The following is an 18,566-nucleotide window of genomic DNA, read 5'->3' as shown; positions in this document are numbered from 1 at the left end:
CCCTCCCCTCCTTCTGAGTGTGTGTCAGTGACCCAGAGGCGGTGTGAGGCGGAGGGACCGTCGGGGGGCGCCGCCGCGGCCGCCGCCTCCACCAGCAACCCCAGCCGTGCCGCGCGTTCGGATTTGCCTCGAGCCCTCCGGGAGCGCACCACAAAGCGGGCCCCGCGCTTTTCCCTCCGCCCGCGGCTCCTCAGTACTCGATTCCGCGGCCAACTTCCCTCGCGGGGCTTGGCCGGTTGGCGAGGAAGGCGGCGCAGAACGCTGGGCTGTCTGCTTGCGCTCCTCGCGTACGCACACTTCACCCCCTCGCTCCGGTTCTCGGGGCCGTGCTGGGATTGCGGCCACCAGCAATTGTCCGGTGAGTGTGGCCGCGGCGCGCCGCGGGAGGGATGGTGACGGGGCCGGCGAGGGGTGCGGGCAAGGCGGGCGCGTAACTTCCTCGGCGGCTGCTTGGGGCGACCGGCCGGCTCTCCCCGCCCGCCTGCGCGCCCCCGCGCTGGAGGCGGCCGAGAGCGGAGTTTGCGGCGCCGGCATCCCGCGCCCTCGCAGGAGGAAGCGCCTTTGTCAGGAGCCGGCCCGACGCGCCCTCCCCCTCCGCCTGGGAGTCCGGCGCGCGGCGGCCAAATCCTAGCCCCGCGCTCTGCGCGCGGCCGCAAGCCGCGGGAGGGGAGCTCCGCGGGGGCAGGGAGGAAGAGAGAACTGAAAGAGAAACAAAGGGGGCGGTGGGCTTTTCTTTTGTTTGTGTGGATCTGCTAACTTCTTTCTCCTTCCTTACATAACGCAGACTTCTAAGTTAGTCATTCTTTTTATTGTTGTGATTATTGTCATCTTCTCTGCGTGTCTCTCGGATTTCCTTTCATCTCTGGATCTCAGAGCGTTTAAAAACACTAATTAATTACACCTCTGGGGTCCCTACGAAACAAGTTAATATGCCCGTTTTCGTAAGTGGGTAAACTGAGGTCCGGAAGAGCTCTCTAATTGATGGATGCTCTTGATCTTCCGCCGCGCCTAATGTCTGAGGACCTGAAAGCATTTATGAGTAAGAACTCGTTCTCCAATGCCCCGTGGAAAAGTTAAAGATGCTCGTTTTAGTTACAGGTTAACTGAAGTCCAAAAGAAGTCTGGGTAATTGTTAGGTAGTTCACACAATAATTCTTCTTAAATAGGATTTGAATCTTAAAACCTCAAAGGACTCTTGGAAAATGCTGTAAATCATAAACTCACCTCAGCATCTACTTTTATTTTTGTACACTCAGGTCTCTTATGAGACAAGAGAGCAATGATGGGGGGCAGGAGGGCAGAGTTGTGTTGTTGTTGTTGTTGTTGTTTTTAAATGTCATTTGATAGATATTAATCACTACACACAAGGAAATGTGTCTTGGTTTTAACAGCATCAACAGCCTTCCCTTCGTGTAGTCGGCAAACAGTATGTTAACAAAAAACTGAGGGAACATTTCATCCATAAGGTGCTGATTGTGCCATGGACTGAAGCTTTAAGTGTTTGAAAAGGTCATCTGTTTGTTTTGGTTCAAGGCTGTGTACTTTTCCTCTGCAAAATGTTTTGTTTTCGTGGCAGCTGATCTTTTGTTTCAGAACTGGCTTTGTCTTTTTCTACATTGAATATGTATTATAATTGAGGAGAGATGTAAAGTGCTGTTTTTTTGTTTGTTTGCATTTTAGTGGGAATTTAAATTTTTGAATTGTGGAGAAGGTTCAGTCTTTCAGTTCTTCTGTTACAGTTTATGTTTCCTTTAAAACAGGAAATGTTTTCTCAGAGTGATCAGATTTACATCTCTCAAAACATTGTCCTTATTGTACAAATATATCATATGAATTCCTTTTGTTTTTTATTCACACCAACAACCTCTTCTGGAGGAAAATGCTTAACTCTGAGAACAAGCTTGTTTATTTTGGTAGTTGAACCAAACTGAAGGGTACCAAAAATTTAAATTAAGCATCGTTTCTCTTGGTTATTTCCTGAAGTGAATAATGATTAGAACTATAGTAACAGTGAGTACTTTCACTTATCCTAATTACTCCTAAATTTAACTTTGTGTAATATAGTTGTCTCCAAATTTTAGATTCTGGTGGTTCCATGAGAAAAGGAAAGTGAGACATTTGCTCTTTTCATATTTCTCTGTAGTCCTCTAACCTGCCCTCTTCCTGTAGTATATTTAAAAAGGTCTTGAGTTTAAAACAAACAGTTGGAAATCACAGTTAAGTGTATGGAAGGTTGCATGTAGTGAAGTGGTTTTAATGCCTCATCTAATAATTTTACACCTTTTAAAGGGAAAACTGCCATCTGGGTTTTAATTAATGTATTAGAGGTGCGGTATTGCAATAATGGTATTATTTATTGACTTAAAGAAAAAGCTAGAAATTGTGTCTTAGTGACAGATCTGGGGTGAAGTAGGAGAAGCTGTGCTCTCCTTAAAATTGTCATTTCAGTGACCTTGCAGTTAGTTGGTTATGTTGAACTTTTTCTGAAAGCTTTTACAAATCAGATTTGCCATAGGTATTTGTGCTTTAAGGAAGCTACTGACAAAACATCTTTACTTAGTCACTGGAGTCCAAAGGCAGAAGCTAGTGTTGACTGGGAAAGGCTGGCATTGCAGGTTTCCTGATGTCTTTGGGGAAACCCTGAAAGAAATGACTGAAAAGCACAGGTTAGGGAATGAGTCTGGTACCCCCGAATGCTAGTCGGGCATGTTTCAAGGGGAAGCCTCTGTAGACTGCTATTTGACTTTGTTCCAGCTTCTTTTGAGATTGTCATAATGTCACTTGTATATTCAGAATCTTGTGATTCAGATATGCCTTATGGTAGTTGTCCAGTGGGCCAGATGATAAGGACTATACTGTAGTAATCCTGCTTTGTGAACAACTATTTACAGACAGAAACTTCTGGGGCTGATAAATATTTTAAGCCGGGCTTAGAATTGAAAACTATCTTTCTAGCATTCTCACACACATACATCTTACCACTGCATATCAATATAGATCTATCCTTGTATTTATTAAATCAAAAAGATTTGTGTGGATTATTTTATTAGATATATTTTAACTGTACAGTATATATTAAAATTTCAAAATGACAGGTATATGATGGCACTAAGATGGTCCCAGGAGTTTCTTTGGAAAAATCATGTTATTCTAAAAGTTACATTTCTGTCATTTAATTAAAAAGAATGTAACAAATTTAAGAGCCAGTGGAAAAAAGGAAGAGGAAAATCAACAGAAAGAAGGAAACCTGATAATGTTTTTAAAGAGTACAATATAAAAGATTCCTGGCAACATTATATAAGGGACAAAATTCTAGCTAAAATCTATAAACAGTGAATTCCACTTAGCACTTTCTGTTTATAGATTTCTAGCCATCTTTTCCAGATTCCTTCTAAATATATTACACAGAAAAAGTAAACAAATCATTCTTTCAAAGGATTTGGGTTGTTGGAGATTTTTTTTTACACATGTGTTAAGGGGTGTGGGTGGGTTATTGTTGTTTTTCTTTAAGTTTGACTTCTGCCAGAGAAGATTTCCCCCACAGTAATGTGTGGGAATCTCAAAACAAGAAATATTGGTCACTGAAACTAGACATAATTTCAAGTTATGCCACTAGCTTTTTCTCACATTGTCTTGAAAGACCACCTCTAGTTTTCCTTTCAAAGATTGAAGCACAGGTTAGGGAATGAGTCTGGTACCCCTGACTCATTGAAAATAATTGCCTAACATATTACACTTAGTAGGCCCTACATAAGTTCTGTTGTTGTTGCTGAATTAATTTGCAAGTAATAAAGAAGCAGCAATGATTTCTTGAGGGAATATCAGGGAATTTGTGATTTTTTTTCCTTTTTAAGTAGAAATAAGTAATCAAAACATGAATATCTGATTGGAGCCTTTCAATTAGCATAGCTTCCTTCAGAAGTAAACTTGGGAAAAGAGCTTCATCAGGTAATTTAAGAGAAATGAATTGTAAATGAGTCTAAGAATATGTGATTGTTTTTTCAGAATGTGTAGGCAAGGGTTTTAGATTTTTTTTCTTTACTTCAGTAAACTCTGTTTCAAAGAACAAGAATCTACATAGTATTCCTTGTATTACCCCTAAAGACTTTTATACACCTCAAAATACCATTTACAGAAAAATAGAATATGTTGCTATTGCCTGTAAATGGCAAAATCCAGACATTTGTCATTCCCCAGTTAATTTTGACCATTCATGTAGTTTTTTAAAAAGTTCTAAATTCAATACGCATGTAATTTACTTCCTTTTCAAAGAATTTATTACTGATTTTTCTTTTATAATGAACCCTTGGGATGTTGCTAATTCTAAAAATATGTAGTACCCCTAGTTTCCCACCATCTTCTGCAGTTTCTTTTCCTATCATTTTTTGGCTACAATTTGCTTTCTCCCCTAAATTGTCTAAAATGAGCTAAGAAAAGTTTTCACATACTTGACAAGAAATATAGTTAGTTATTTATGATGCTGAGCTTCAGCTAAATTTCATCGTACAATGTGCATTAAATTTATTTTGGAGATAAAAGTATGCTTACTCTAAAAGAGGGAAGGTAAAGTAGGTATAACAAATTTCCCCTTGGGTACCAAATCTGGCTCCCTGCACAATATTTAGAAAACTGGGAGTCCCAGTTCAGACTCAGCAGGAAAGAGTGCTATGATTAGCAATCTCTGCTATTGGGTGGGCAATGGACTTTTGACATGAATGCCAAATATTCATTTGGTATTTATTGGATGTCTTTTATGTATTGGGCCCTGGTCTAGATGCTAATATCACTCACACAGACTAAAAGTAAAAGCTCTACCTTAATGGTGTTTACATTCTAAACCAAGACACAGGCAATAAAATAAATAAGTAAAATACTTCATGTTTTAAGAAGAAATGGCCTCATTTCTTCTTCTTCTTTTTTTATTTTTTTAAAGATTTTATTTATGTGCCTATTTGAGAGAGCTAGAGAGCATGAGCCGGATGGGGGAGGGTGGAGGGAGAGGGAGAAGCAGGCTCCCTGCTGAGCAGGGAACCCTGGTACAAGGCTCAATCCCAAGACCCTGGGACCATGACCTGAGCCGGAGGGAGATGCTCAACCGACTGAGCCAACCATGTGCCCCAACTGACCTCATTTCTTCAAAAAATAAATAACGGGAAATAAGAAATGAGAGGAAGCTATAAGATTAAAAGAGACTTCAGAGGCATATCCACCAAATGTATAGTGTATGGACCTTAGATCTTGCTTTGAGCAAACTAACTGTAAAAAGATGTTTGTGAAAATTGGGGAAATTTGGACATTAGATATTTGATTAAAAGGAATTGTTAATTTTTGTACGTGTGATAATGTATTATGGGTTTTAAATAGTCCTTTTAGAGATCTAATGTATTTATGAATTAAAATACCAAGTTTGGATTATTGCTCTAAAATAATTTGGAGGGGAGAGGAACATAAATGAAACAAGATTGGCCATATATTGAAAGTTGTTGAAGGTAGATGATGGATACCTGAGATTTTTCATAGTCTATTTTTGTGTATTTTTGGAATTTTCTGTAATGAACAGTTGATAAACAAACACATACACACACACACACACACACACACACTCACACATACACACATGTGAGGTAAGGGAGTAAACCTTGCAGATAATCCTGGGGCAGGACACAGGCAAAGAAGTATGATGGCCCTGAGGTAGAGAATCTTCACTAGAATGCAAGAAACTACAAGAAGACGGGTGTGACTGCCTTAGAGTGAGAGAGTAGCAGGAGGTTGGGTAAGAATGGTGAAGAGAGGGGCCAGGAGACCAGATTGTAGAGGACCTGCTTGGTTATCCATCCTTGCTTTAAAGTAAGGACATTTATTTTATATACTTTACTTTAGTCACCCTGAAAGCTATACACTTATTTCAAGAATACTAGCATTACTCCAAATATTTTTGGAACTACCTTTTTTTGGTAATTGCCTTCTAAGCCATTTGAAGAGCCACATACAAAAATAACTCAGTACTTTATATTTGTTCCTTGTTTTTAAGAAAAAAGGGGGTATTAGTCACATGATATCTCTTTTCATTTATCAGATATGATTCAGAAAAGATTTTGGACAGAAAGAAAATAGGAAATAACTTCAGACTGTTTCTAAAATTCACATCCACTCTGAGAATGCAATTACTATTTCTAAAAATCAGATCTACCCGTAGACTGAAAAGGAATTTTAATAATGTTTTGGACAATTGTAGCATCATTTAGAATAAGGATCTACCTCTGAGAGTGACTAATATGGAAGAGGCTATTACACTTATTGTGATATTTAAGTTTTGTCTGATGCTTTATAACACATATACACACTAGACCATGCACACTTCTTCATAATTAAGTCCTCAAAACAATCATTGCAGGTAAGTTTCTGTGTTGTGTATTCAAGACTGAAGAGATGACATTTATAATGTACTGAAGTTATATAACTTTCTTGTTGCTATGACATATATTTGGGGAATTGAAAGACTAGCAAATGTTTAGTGTTAGAGACTAATCTGATTATTAAGTCTTTTATATTCATGCTTTAGTTCTCAGATTAGTAGTTGCTTCTGGAACATGATGATTTGCCATAATAAAGAACCGATTTTAAATCTTTTATTACAATAGAAAAATTGATCTCATCCTCCAAATGTTTGAAAGTCCCTTTCAAGGAAACCCTCCATAAGTATAGATTTTTAAAATCTTCTATTCATGGGACAATATACATGTGGAGATTACTTTGAATGGTTTTACACTAAATTACTTAAAATGATAAATGATTCTCATTCTCTGTAGGGATAAGTTTTCCAACCTGAGAAACTAAACTTATTTCAATGAGTTTTACTGTGTTGATAACATTGAAGTTAAAAACAATTTTTATAGTTAATTATGCATAATAGGAGGGCACAATGTTTTCTCTTGTATTTTTCATCAATAATATGTAGGATTTAATGAGGTAAGTAGAACTTGTGAACTTTTATTATATAATAAATTGCAAGGGCACCTGGCTTCCTCAATCAGTAGAGTATGCATTTTTTATCTCAAGGTTGTGAGTTTGAGACCCATGGTGGGTGTAGAGATTACTTTAAAAAAATAAAATCTTAAAAAAATAATAATAACAAAAAAGTTGCATGAAGTGACCACTGAGAATATAAGTATGTAACAGTATACTTTAAGAAGCTCCCTATTTTAAACATTTTTCAGAAAATTCTTTAATTTCTTTCATTCAACCAGAGTTTTTGGTCCTTTTGGTGTGTATATATGCATAGGTGTACATATAGATAAATAGATAAATAGCACCTTCTTCCTTCATATTATGAGGATTTAGATGTTAGGTTGGGTTATTTAATGTATTTTAAACACTAGTCTATTGACGTGAAACAGAGAGCCCATGTTTAATTCCTGGTCTTTCCATTAACTCTGAAGATCTTTACAGGCTATATTTGATTCACCTGTAAAATACAATAAAAAGAAAAATAGTTTTTCATGAAGAACTTTGAAATTCTATGATGGGAATTTCATGTTGTATGGCTCATCTTGGAAATTGTTTTTAGTCTGTTGATTTGGTAGTAGGATTATGAATCTTTTTCATTTCCCTTTTTGTGGAATAAATAACTTATGATGGAGGAGGAAGAGTAAGAGGGGAAGGGGAAGAGAAGGAAGGAAAGAAAAAAATTGGCTCTCACAAAACAGTAAACATGTCCATAGATAATTCTTGTAACTTGGATATACTTAAGTGTCCATGACTTAATGAGCTAAGACTCAAATTTATAAATTAAGTGGAGAATAGTAATAATAATACACCTTCCATTTCAAGAAAAAAAGTTGCTTTGCAAAAGAGACATCTTAAATTTCATATTGGCTTAAACTTTTTCACCATGATAAAGCCTGTATTTATTTTGGGAAATAATAACAATAATGAATTGATAATAATGTTAATAATGATGGTGATGATAATTAACAGAAATAAAGAATTATTGAAAACTCACACTTGGGGCACCGGGTGGCTCAGTTGGTTAAACATCCAACTCTTGATTTTGTCTCAGGTCGTGAGTTGAGTTGAGCTCCATGCTTACCGGGAAGTCTGCTTCTCTCTCCCTCCCTCCCTCTGTCCCTCTCCCTTCTTCTGTCCCTATTCACCTGCTCACAAGTGCACGTGCACTTGCACACTCTCTCTCAAATAAATAAATAAACCTTTTTCAAAAAAAGAAAGTTCACTCTATTAAACTCTAGATTTTTATAGCATCAGGTTCCAAGATGTTCTTTTCAACTTGTGCTTTGGAAGATATTAGTATTCCACATCTCTGCAGCTCTCACTTCATCTCTCTCTTACTTTCATCTCTTTCTCACTTTGTCACTGGCTCTGTTTATCTTCCTTTGCTTGCTTTAGTGCCCATTGCTCCTCCACCATGTTTTCTACACGTCTGCCATTTTTTATACTTACAGAGTGGGCTTGGAATGAATGAAGAGTGTTAAAGAAGTAACAGGTAGGGGCGCCTGGGTGGCTCAGTGGGTTAAAGCCTCTGCCTAGGCTCAGGTCATGATCTCAGGGTCCTGGGTCGAGCCCCACATCGGACTCTCTGCTCATCAGGGAGCCTGCTTCCTCCTCTCTCCCTCTCTGCCTTCTTGTGATCTCTGTCTGTCAAATAAATAAATAAAATCTTTAAAAAAAAAAAAAAAGAAGTAACTGATACTTAGTCAACAAAAAGAAAGTCACAACTTGATGATTGTTTCTCTTTTAGAAATGGTATACCAGTTTATTTGTATATAGTTCACCTCTTAAAGACCAGTCTTTAAAGGCTTTAACCAGAATCTGCCTCCTTAAGCTATCTGTAAAATGGCTTCCAAAAAGGATTTGCTTGATTTCAGAAATGAGTAGGTTGTTAATGATTCAGTATGCCCCCTCATTCTCCTCCTACTTCTTAAATTGAAAGCTCCTTCATAGCATCTAGGTGCCCTGAGTCATCATGTCCGAACTCTGAAGAATTTTAACATGGAAAAACTTACCATGCTGTAAAATTGTCAGAAAATAATCTGAGTCAGAAATCATTCACTTATCACTATGATACAACCTAGAGATTGTGGGCTTCATATAAATCTTTGAATGTACTTACATGTAAGTCGTTGTTATAGGACTTATAAATCATGAGGACTTATTTATTCTCAGTTAAATTTTAATTGGCTTGATTTTTGCTATTACATGAAAAGGATTTTCTCTTTCATTGAATAAATGTATCAGAGAGGAAAAGCAGTGGATTCTGGATAAAAACCAGTATACCAGAAGTCAAGAGACCTAGAGTTCTTGTCCATTTATTTGGTGTATGACTCATATTTCATTTAACCTCCCTAGGCCTTAGTTTCCTTATCTTTACAAGGTTAACAACTCTATGGTAGCCCTCTTTGGGACCAACCCATGGCAGATATACCTTAATAGCTTACCCCAAATCAGCTCATACTCCCTTTTTGGTACTGCACTGTCAGCAGGTAGATAGTTGGCAGTCTAGATGAAATCTGTCACCTCAGCCTTGTAAGGTGTCTGTTAACTCCTTGATTCCATGATTTTAAATGACTTGCCAATAGAAAGTCTTTTTCTTAGTCTTTACTGTTTTTTTCACGTTGAATGATCAGAGTTGAAACTTACTCTGTGAATTAAGAATTCTTTGTAGTTCTGAGTACATGGCTATCTCTGGATAGCATGTGTGTATTTCATTTAGGACTATAGACTGAATGTTTGTATCTCCCCAAAATTCCCGTGTTGAAACCTAATCCCTAATACAATGATGTATTTGGAGGTAGGACTTTGGGACAGGGTTAGGTCATGAGGGGCGCCTGGGTGGCTCAGTGGATTAAAGCCTCTGTCTTCGGCTGAGGTCATGACCCCAGGGTCCTGGGATCCAGCCCCACATCGGGCTCTCTGTTCAGCGGGGAGCCTGCTTCCCCTCTCTCTCTGCCTGCCTCTCTGCCTACTTGTGATCTCTGTTTGTCAAATAAATAAATAAAATCTTTGAAGGATTAGGTCATGAGGGCAGAGCCTTCATCAATGAGATTAGTGATCTTATAAAAGAACTCAGATATCCCTCACTCCTTTTGTCAATGTGAGGACACAGTAAAAAAAGATGACCATCTTTGAACCAGGAAGCAGGTCCCTCCCCAGACACCTAATCTGCTAGTTTTGATCTTGGACTTCCCAGTCACTGGTACTGTGAGGAATAAATCTGTTGTTTATAAGCCATCCATTCTGTGGTATTTTCTTAGAGCAACTCAAATGGCTAAGGTATATTGTGATGTTAAAAACAGGGATTCCCCAGGTGGCTCAGTGGGTTAAAGCCTCTGCTTTAACCTAAAGCCTTGGGCTCAGGTCATAATCCCAGGGTTCTGGGATCCAGCCCCAAGCCCTGCATCTCTGCTCAGCAGGGAGCCTGCTTTCCCACCTCTCCTTCTCTCTCTCTCTCTGCCTGCCTCTCCACCTACTTGTGATCTCTGTCTGTCAAATAAATAAATAAAATCTTTAAAAAAAAAAAAAAAATTGGCCGGGGCACCTGGGTGGCTCAGTCTGTTAAATGTCTGACTCTTGGTTTCAGCTCAGGTCATGATTTCAGGATTCTGAGATCTAGCCCAACGTTGGCTCCACGATCAGCAGTGAATCTTCTTCTTTCCCTTTCCCTCTGGCTTACACCACTCTCGCGCTCTCCCCCTACCCCCTCCTCTAAAATAAAAAATAAATCTTAAAAAAAAACAATTGGAGAAAATTCATGGGAACACTTAAAATTCCAAGTGAAGTGGAAACATTCAAAAGGGTTGGTGAAGACTTGTTTTAAACTCATTTCAACTCCTAAATGTTGTGATGGTAAAACTGCAGGTTAGTGAGGTTCAACCTGATGTGTCTGTTTGAAAGGTACATAGTGAATCAGAATTAATACTAGCCCAAGAGGCTAAAGGCCTGACTTCTAGCTCTGCAAACTGTTTTTTAGCCTGGTTAGTGTCTTCATCTATGTAATGGTATCAGACCATTGCTTCTCAGGCATCAATGTGTTATGCAGGTTTTCTGGGGATCATATTAAGATGCATTTTCCGATTCTGTAAGTCTGGATGAGACTTGAGAGCCTACATTTTTAACAGGCTACCAAATGTGTTGATGCTGTAAACCATGGAACATATTTTATAAAACTATTATGACAGTTTGATGTTCTTCTGGCTGGGTCTTTAAATCTTAACTCTACTTCTTTTTCTCCAGCTCCTTCACATGAAATTTTATTAAACTTGTTTTTGAAGCTTCATTTCTCTAGGTTCATTCCCTTTTTTCTCAGTCTGATAGCTCCTTTAATTTTGTTTTTCCCTTCCCAGAACCAACTTCATAGGTGGTCATTCAAGTTGCAAGTAAGGTAGTATACAGAAAGAGGCCTTGATACAAAGAAAACTGGATTTAAATCCTTCTGCCTCTGATTTTAACAGAGCTGCCTTGGGCAGTTGACTAAGTTTACTTAACCTCTCAAAGCTTTGAATACCTTCTTAGTAGGGTTGTTGAAAGGAATAGAAATACATAAAACCCTCAGCACAATGTAAGCGTAATGTAGGTCATCAAAAATTGGAAGCTGTTTTTATTCCTCCCGACATCTTGATTTGTAGAGGTGGAAGAAGAGAGGAAAAGATCTGTTCCCCAACCCAGGACCTCCCTCCTGTGTGCCACATTTAAATTTTCAGCTGCCTACTAGACCTATTAGTCCAAATTCTTCAAACTTACCATTGTCAAGAAGATCTCTTCATTCTTTCAGTATCTGTTCTATCTCCTTCAATCCTGATGGAAGTTAAGGTTTCACTCTATAAATGCCCAAGCCAGGAATTTGTCAGTTCCACCTTGGTTTCTCAAGTACTACTATTCTCTATCCTCATTTCCACATTCCCCTTTGCCTGGGCTCTTTTTATCTGATCTTATCTTGTTGGTTCTAGTCTCCTGCAGTTTTTCACAACTTCTTCCTCCTCACACATCCTCCATAGTGCTTTCAAAGTTATTTTCCTAGAAATTATTTTTTTTCTTAAAACGACTATTTCTTAAATGCTTTACTATGTAGAAGGCAATGTTCAGGCATTGACTATATGGTGAGAGAACAGAATGAGACAGTTCGTAATGAAAAATCACAGACTAGGAAGGGCAGTAGATATTAAAAACAAGTAAATATACAAGTAAATACAGAACAGGGTGCTGAGAGAGAATAACAGGAAGGCACCTATGTTATATTGTATATTGGATGGTCAGAGAACACTTTCTAAGGAATTGACGTTTAAGCTGCTATCTCAAGAATGAGGAGCCAGCTAGGCAAAGAACAGGTAATATTGCTTCAGGCTGAGGATATAGCATGAGCAAAGATGCTGAGTATGTTTTAAAAGTGATATGGTAGGGCATGGTTGTAGACAGAATATAGAAAATGAGGAAGAAGGAGTTATTAATGACTTTCAGGTTTTTGCTGTAAGCAATTACTGGGTTAATAGTGGTTGACCCTCATCTACCTTTAGCTTCTCTCTCACTTCCCTTCATTACTGGGCATAAGTCATATGAAATTCTCATTGTTCTCAAAACGGTTTTGAACCTTTGCATATGTTATTGCGTAGAATAAACATCTTTGGCTGAGACCTTTTCACCCTTCAGAGCCAATCTTCAATATTACTCTTATATAATTTTCTCCAAGTTCTCCATGTTTAGGTTAAGGTCTCAGGCTTTTTTACTTTTTATTGTCATTTGGTTAATATTTGTTTAATACCTCTGTTACAGCACTGATCACATTGTATTAGAATCTCTCTTTTGATATATCTAGACACATTTTACTAAACCAAGAGCTATGTGGATCCAGAGATCTAAGCTTATTGCTTTTGTGTTCCTGGGGTCTAGTGCATAGGAGCTGCTCAAAATGAATGAGTGGATATGTTTCTTATACAAAGCAGTCTGACCGTACCCCTTGAACTGGGATGAGTATTGTTTGCTTCCATGGGATGCAGACACTACTTTTACCATATTACATTGACTTTAAATTGTTTTATATACATTTCTTAAGGACAAGAACTGAGTCTTGGTTTTCCTTGTTTACCTCGTGCCCAATACTGTACTTAATGTGCAATGAGGAAAATTATAGTAGGCTTATAGTTTCATGGCAGAATATCTCACCAACATAGCCTTTCTTGGATGGGCATTATGGGCGCTGGAGGTAGGATGAAGGGAGACCCAATATAATTATCAGCATATCTCAAATGTTTGCTTGCTGTTTTTGGTAAAAAGATGTGTAAATGTGTTTAAAATAAATCCCATTATTCCTTTGAAATGGCTGTGAAGATCATTTACTATCTCCCTACTGTATTAGTGATACTTTTTTTCCCCCAGTATTTATCTTACTTGACCTCTCAGCAACTTTTGACATTGCTGACTACTTCCTACTTTTTGAAGCATTCTTCACTTCCAAGATGCCATACACCATAGACCAGCACTTTGATGCTGTCGCTTTTTAAAAGCTCTTTTAGGGGGCGCCTGGGTGGTTCAGTGGGTTAAGCCTCTGCCTTGGGCCCAGGTCATGATCCCAGGGTCCTGGGATCGAGCCACGCATTGGGCTCTCTGCTCAGCGGGGAGCCTGCTTCCCCAACACTCTATCTTTCACTGCCTGCCTCTCTGCCTACTTGTGATCTCTGTCTGTCAAATTAATAAATTTAAAAAAATAAAAGATAAAATAAAATAAGATCTCTTTTAGGAGGTGCTACTGTTCTTTCAGATTCCTAAATTTTTGAACTCCTCAAGGCTTAATCTTGGACTTTCTTCTCATACTCTGTACTCATTGCCTAGGCAATTTCATTTGTACTTTGAAGGTTTTCAGGTTTATATTTCCAGCCCAAGCACCAGACCTGTATGTATAATTGCATCTAATGCTCCATGGATGTCTCCAAAAAGGTACCTCAAATTCCCATGCTCAAAGTCAAACTTAACGGGAGCTTCAGCAGTACCTGGCTATAAAAGTTGTTGAAGAGTGATTTATTACCCTTCATAAAAATTAATTTCCAGGGCTTCCTTCTACCCCACCAAATTCTCTTTAGCAATAGTTTCTATACTAAAGTAAATATTTAACTGACAATATAAAAATCCAAGTACCTAGAAATTGACTATCAAAAGAACTACAATAAATCTTTATTGAACTACTACTATAAGCTAAGCACTTGGTCTAATTCTCAAAACAGCCCTTTGAAGTGGGTAATATTATATTGTTGTAAGGTAATAGACTGTAGTGTTTATAAGTGTGGACTCTTAACCAAGACTTCCCAGGTTCCCATCCCAAATGCCAGCCCTACCACTTATTAGCTGTGTGACCTCTGGTGATTTACTCATCTGGACCTCAGTTTCCTCCTAAAACAGAGAAGGTATTATTTGTCCCCCCAAAACATAAGTAGGAGTTAAAGAACTAATATGTAAAGTTCTTTCAAAAATACCTGGTACCTATTATGATAAGCACTACATACATGTTAATATTATTACTATCTTGGGCTTGAGATTGAGCCTCAGTAGGGTTGGTCCAAGACTTACAACTATTAAATGACAGTGCCAGGAGCCAACATAGACTGTCTGACTACAGAATTCCCTCAACCACTCTATTTTATTTCATCTCTAATAATAATGTATCTCATCCTCTTGCATACAAGACTCCATATATCTCACTGTGATCATACAAGTATTGTAATTCATTCTAGTACTCATACCTGGTGTTTAAAATGTAAAAGATCTAAAATATTTAGTTAAAAGCTCACTTGAATATGATTTGGGAAACACAAGGATATACATCTAAATTCCATGTTACTCTACATGCATTGTTTTTCTCTTTTTCTTGTTAGCCATTAAGTCTCCAAAATCCCTAGAAAGGAGGAGTACTAATTTTAAATATTAAAGTATCTTTAGTTGTTGTGAATTACTTACTCTTTTGAATATTTTGCTAAATATTTTCAGAATGACTTGGAAGCTCAAAAGCATGTCATATTCAGATATTATGCTTAAAATCAGTAATTCTTATGCTTATGATGAACTATACCTTTTGAAATCGTGTAGTTATTTGCCTATTTTTAAAAGGCATAGACATTTCAATTTCTCAAGGAAAAGTTTTCCTTTTAATTTTTTCAGCTGCTTTTTGAATCAGAACTTTGACTTCAGTATTTTGAGGTCTTGTATTAGATTTTTATATAGTTGAATCTGCTTAATTTTGTAACTTTTAATCCCTGACTCTCATTTAGGGCTTTGGTAAAAAAAAAAAAAAAAAAAATACATCTGGTTATAGTTTCTATAGATGATTTACTCCATTTACCCCATTGCTTATTATTTCTTTTTTCCGTTGTTGGTTTTTTATTTTATTTCTTTGTGGCCAAAAGAGAAATTCCTTTGTGTTAAGACAATATAAAGGCAGAAGATAAAAAGTCTTCTATAGCCTTTGAACTTAGCAAGAAGGGGATCTTGAGAAGGAGAGTGGACTTTGAAAAACAAAATCATTTATGAAGAAGAGTGTTTTACCATGTTTTTGGAATGGAATTGTGTGGCCTCGTGTATTTATTCTTGGGGAAACAAACTCTATTGTGACAGAAAACTCCACTCAAACTGGCGTAAGAGGGGAAACGTTTTATTGGTCTGTGTAAACTGGACCAGGATAGGTGTGGCTTCAGTAATGGCTCCACCCAAGGCTTTAATAATGTTAAGACTCAATTTCTGTGCTTTTCCTGCCTGGTACTACTTCCTCTCTGTTGGCTTTATTCTCTAGCCCTACCTGAGTAGAAGATAACTTTAACCCCTTCAGCCCCTAAAACCCTGCAGGGTGATTTGTATCCAGAAAGATGTGACCATCTTTTTCCTAGAAGGCCCAGCAAAAGCCTCACTGCATCTTATTGGCTCAGACTGGCCTGCTCTGTGGCCACAGGAATGTGAAGCTTGGATTGTCTGGGAATGAGCCATATGCCTACCCATCAAGTTTGAAGGCATACGTAGTCAGCTCCACCAGATATATATAGACTGTAATTTCCCAAAAGGAAATGAGGATACCATTATATTGCAGGAAGGGTGATGTATGCTGGGCAACAGAAAATAGATGTCCTTAACTCCTGTTGTATATTTTCATTTTAAGAGTTGGGACTCAAAGAAAGACCAGTTTGATTGATTGTTTTTTTTTTTTTAAATTTAGTATTCAGTGCTAATTTGGAATTTGTATGACTTCCCTTCCAAATTACTGTTTTAAAGCAATATATAAATGGGAATTGCTAGGACTTTTCAACTTTGAAGAGCTTTGAGAATATCAAAATTTTAAAATTGGGGCTACTTTAACAAATTCCATACTACTAATTTTTGTATTAGTTATGGAATCACATTTGCTGATAACTAGTTCTTGTGATATGCAACAGTGTCTTTAGGGATTCACATGTTTTTCTAGGTTAATACTTCTTTAATGCCTTAAGCAGACTGGGCTTTAGACCAAAAAGTTCATAAGCAACCATGAAATCTAAGGTTCTATTAGAGGAGGAGCAGTATGATGAGGGACACTAACAAAGGCTTCATGTATTCATTACTGTAACTGATTTTAGTCTGAAAATGGAAACTCAGTTATTACTGAAAAGGCAAATAAAGTACCTGTTGTACTTCTATTCTTTTTGACACCAAAAATATCCCCAAAAAGCTTTACCATCCTATAGTATTTAGAAAATTTTAGGTTTTTTCTTTTAAATTTCTTTCTTTTTTTTTTTTTTTTTTTAATTTTGTTTATTTTAGAGAGAGAGAGGGGCAGAGAGAATCCCAGGTAGACGCCACTGAGCACAGAGTCTGACTCAGGGACTGAGCCCAGAACCCTGAGATCATGACCTGAGACGAAATCAAGAGGTGGATGCTTAACCAACTGAGTCAACCAGATGCCCTCAAATTTCTTGACACCACAGAAATATTAATGCTTTACTCACCAAATTAAAATGAAGACTTCAGGGGTGCCTGAGTGGCTCAGTTGGTTAAGCACCTGCCTTTGGCTTGGGTCATGGGGCTCCCTGCTCAGCTGGAAGCCTGCTTCTCCCCTGCCCCTGCCCCTCCCCCCCGCTTGTGCATTTTCTGTCTCTCTCAAATAAATAAAATCTTTAAAAAATGATAACAAAATGAAGACTTCATAAGCTCTAACTTAAACATACATTTAGCATTTTCTTTTCTTTTATTAACAAAGTTCTGCAAAATGAGCAAGGCAATTTTTCCCTTAAAAGAGTTTTCATCTTTAATAGTGGGTGGCACAAGACCCATATCTATTGTAATGAAAAGCTGGATATAAGGATAAGTATTTAGGAAATAAAGAAAGACTTCCTCTCTGGAAAAGGCATATCAAATGGGTCTTGAAACATTATCAGAATTTTTTACAGGTAAATAGTGACAACATTAAAACAACCATTGTTTACTGAGCATTTAATTATAATCAGTTTCATTTTTTTAAGATTTTATTTAGGTTTTATTTAGATTTTTTTTAAGATTTATGTAGGCAGAGGGCCAGGCAGAGAGAGAGAGGAGGAAGCAGGCTCCTTGCCGAGCAGAGAGCCCAATGTGGGGCTCCATCCCAGGACCCTGAGATCATGACCTGAGCCAAAGGCAAAGGCTTAACCCACTGAGCCACCCAGGTGCCCCATAATCAGTTTCATTTTTTTTGTCAGAAACATGTGATATATCATTTTTAAATCTGGAGGAAAGTTGGAAGAATTTGAATTATGGTGGATCCTAAAGATACATGGTTTAAAACTTAAAAACCAAAAGTAATGGATCTTATTGGGACACATCATATGGGAAGCTTTCTATTTCAGCCACCACAATAACTCTTTGTAGTATAAATAGAAGTTGAAAATCATTTCTAACAAAAATTACATTGTTTCTCAAGAGGTAATCAATCAATGATTCAAATTAAAAAAAATTCTACACACATTTCCTTAGAAGGTTCTAGATTAATCTTCTAACATTGTTAAAGAAATTCCCGTGATTGTATATGGATCAGCAATATTAGCAATTGTAGTCTGTACTCTATACATCTTCTAGAATCAACAACATATTAATGTGCTTGGTTTTTATATATGTATTAATGTGTTTTTCAAATGTAAGATCATTCATTTAAAGTGAGCTTTCCAAAATACAGTGTGACTTTAAATGAGTGGTCTGGAAAATTTATAAATACTCTAAATGTTTATTGAAGAACATTTTCATAATACAAAGAAGAGAATAATAAATTTCATAGTTTTTAAGAAGTTGTCTTCTTTTGAAGTACTAAGAGGAGTAATTAGACAAAACCTATTCAAATATTATTTTAATTGTAGCTTATTGAGTTACATATAAAAAAGAGCCCAAATTAGTTTAAACAGATAAGATTTGAATTTATGGTATTCTGAGTCTCGTATTTTTTCATTGAATGTCAGGGGTATGTTAAAGTTCCCACATATATGTTTCTAAACAAAAGATTGTTCTGACAGTAAGTTTAAGTCATTTTCACAAATTATTGCTGTCTAAAAATTTCCCTTGACTTCACATTTTGTTCTGAA

The 18,566-nt window shown here is 37.4% G+C and overlaps 1 protein-coding gene across 1 annotated transcript in view; it reads left to right on the top strand.

Moving 5' to 3' along the window:
* Nucleotides 1–226: 226 nt before the first annotated feature.
* Nucleotides 227–18,566, top strand: part of PELI1 (pellino E3 ubiquitin protein ligase 1) — a 55,943-nt gene continuing 37,603 nt past the window's right edge. The window contains exon 1 of the mRNA XM_004742065.3: nucleotides 227–358. The gene's annotated coding sequence lies outside the window, so the exon portion shown is untranslated. The remainder of the gene's footprint in view (nucleotides 359–18,566) is intronic.

This window comes from Mustela putorius, unplaced genomic scaffold (assembly GCF_011764305.1).
Source record: "Mustela putorius furo isolate JIRA1106 unplaced genomic scaffold, ASM1176430v1.1 tig00000224_pilon_pilon_pilon, whole genome shotgun sequence".
Classification (NCBI taxonomy): domain Eukaryota; kingdom Metazoa; phylum Chordata; class Mammalia; order Carnivora; family Mustelidae; genus Mustela; species Mustela putorius.
Note: the sequence above shows the minus strand (reverse complement) of the source record. Positions and strands in the feature narration are given on the sequence as shown.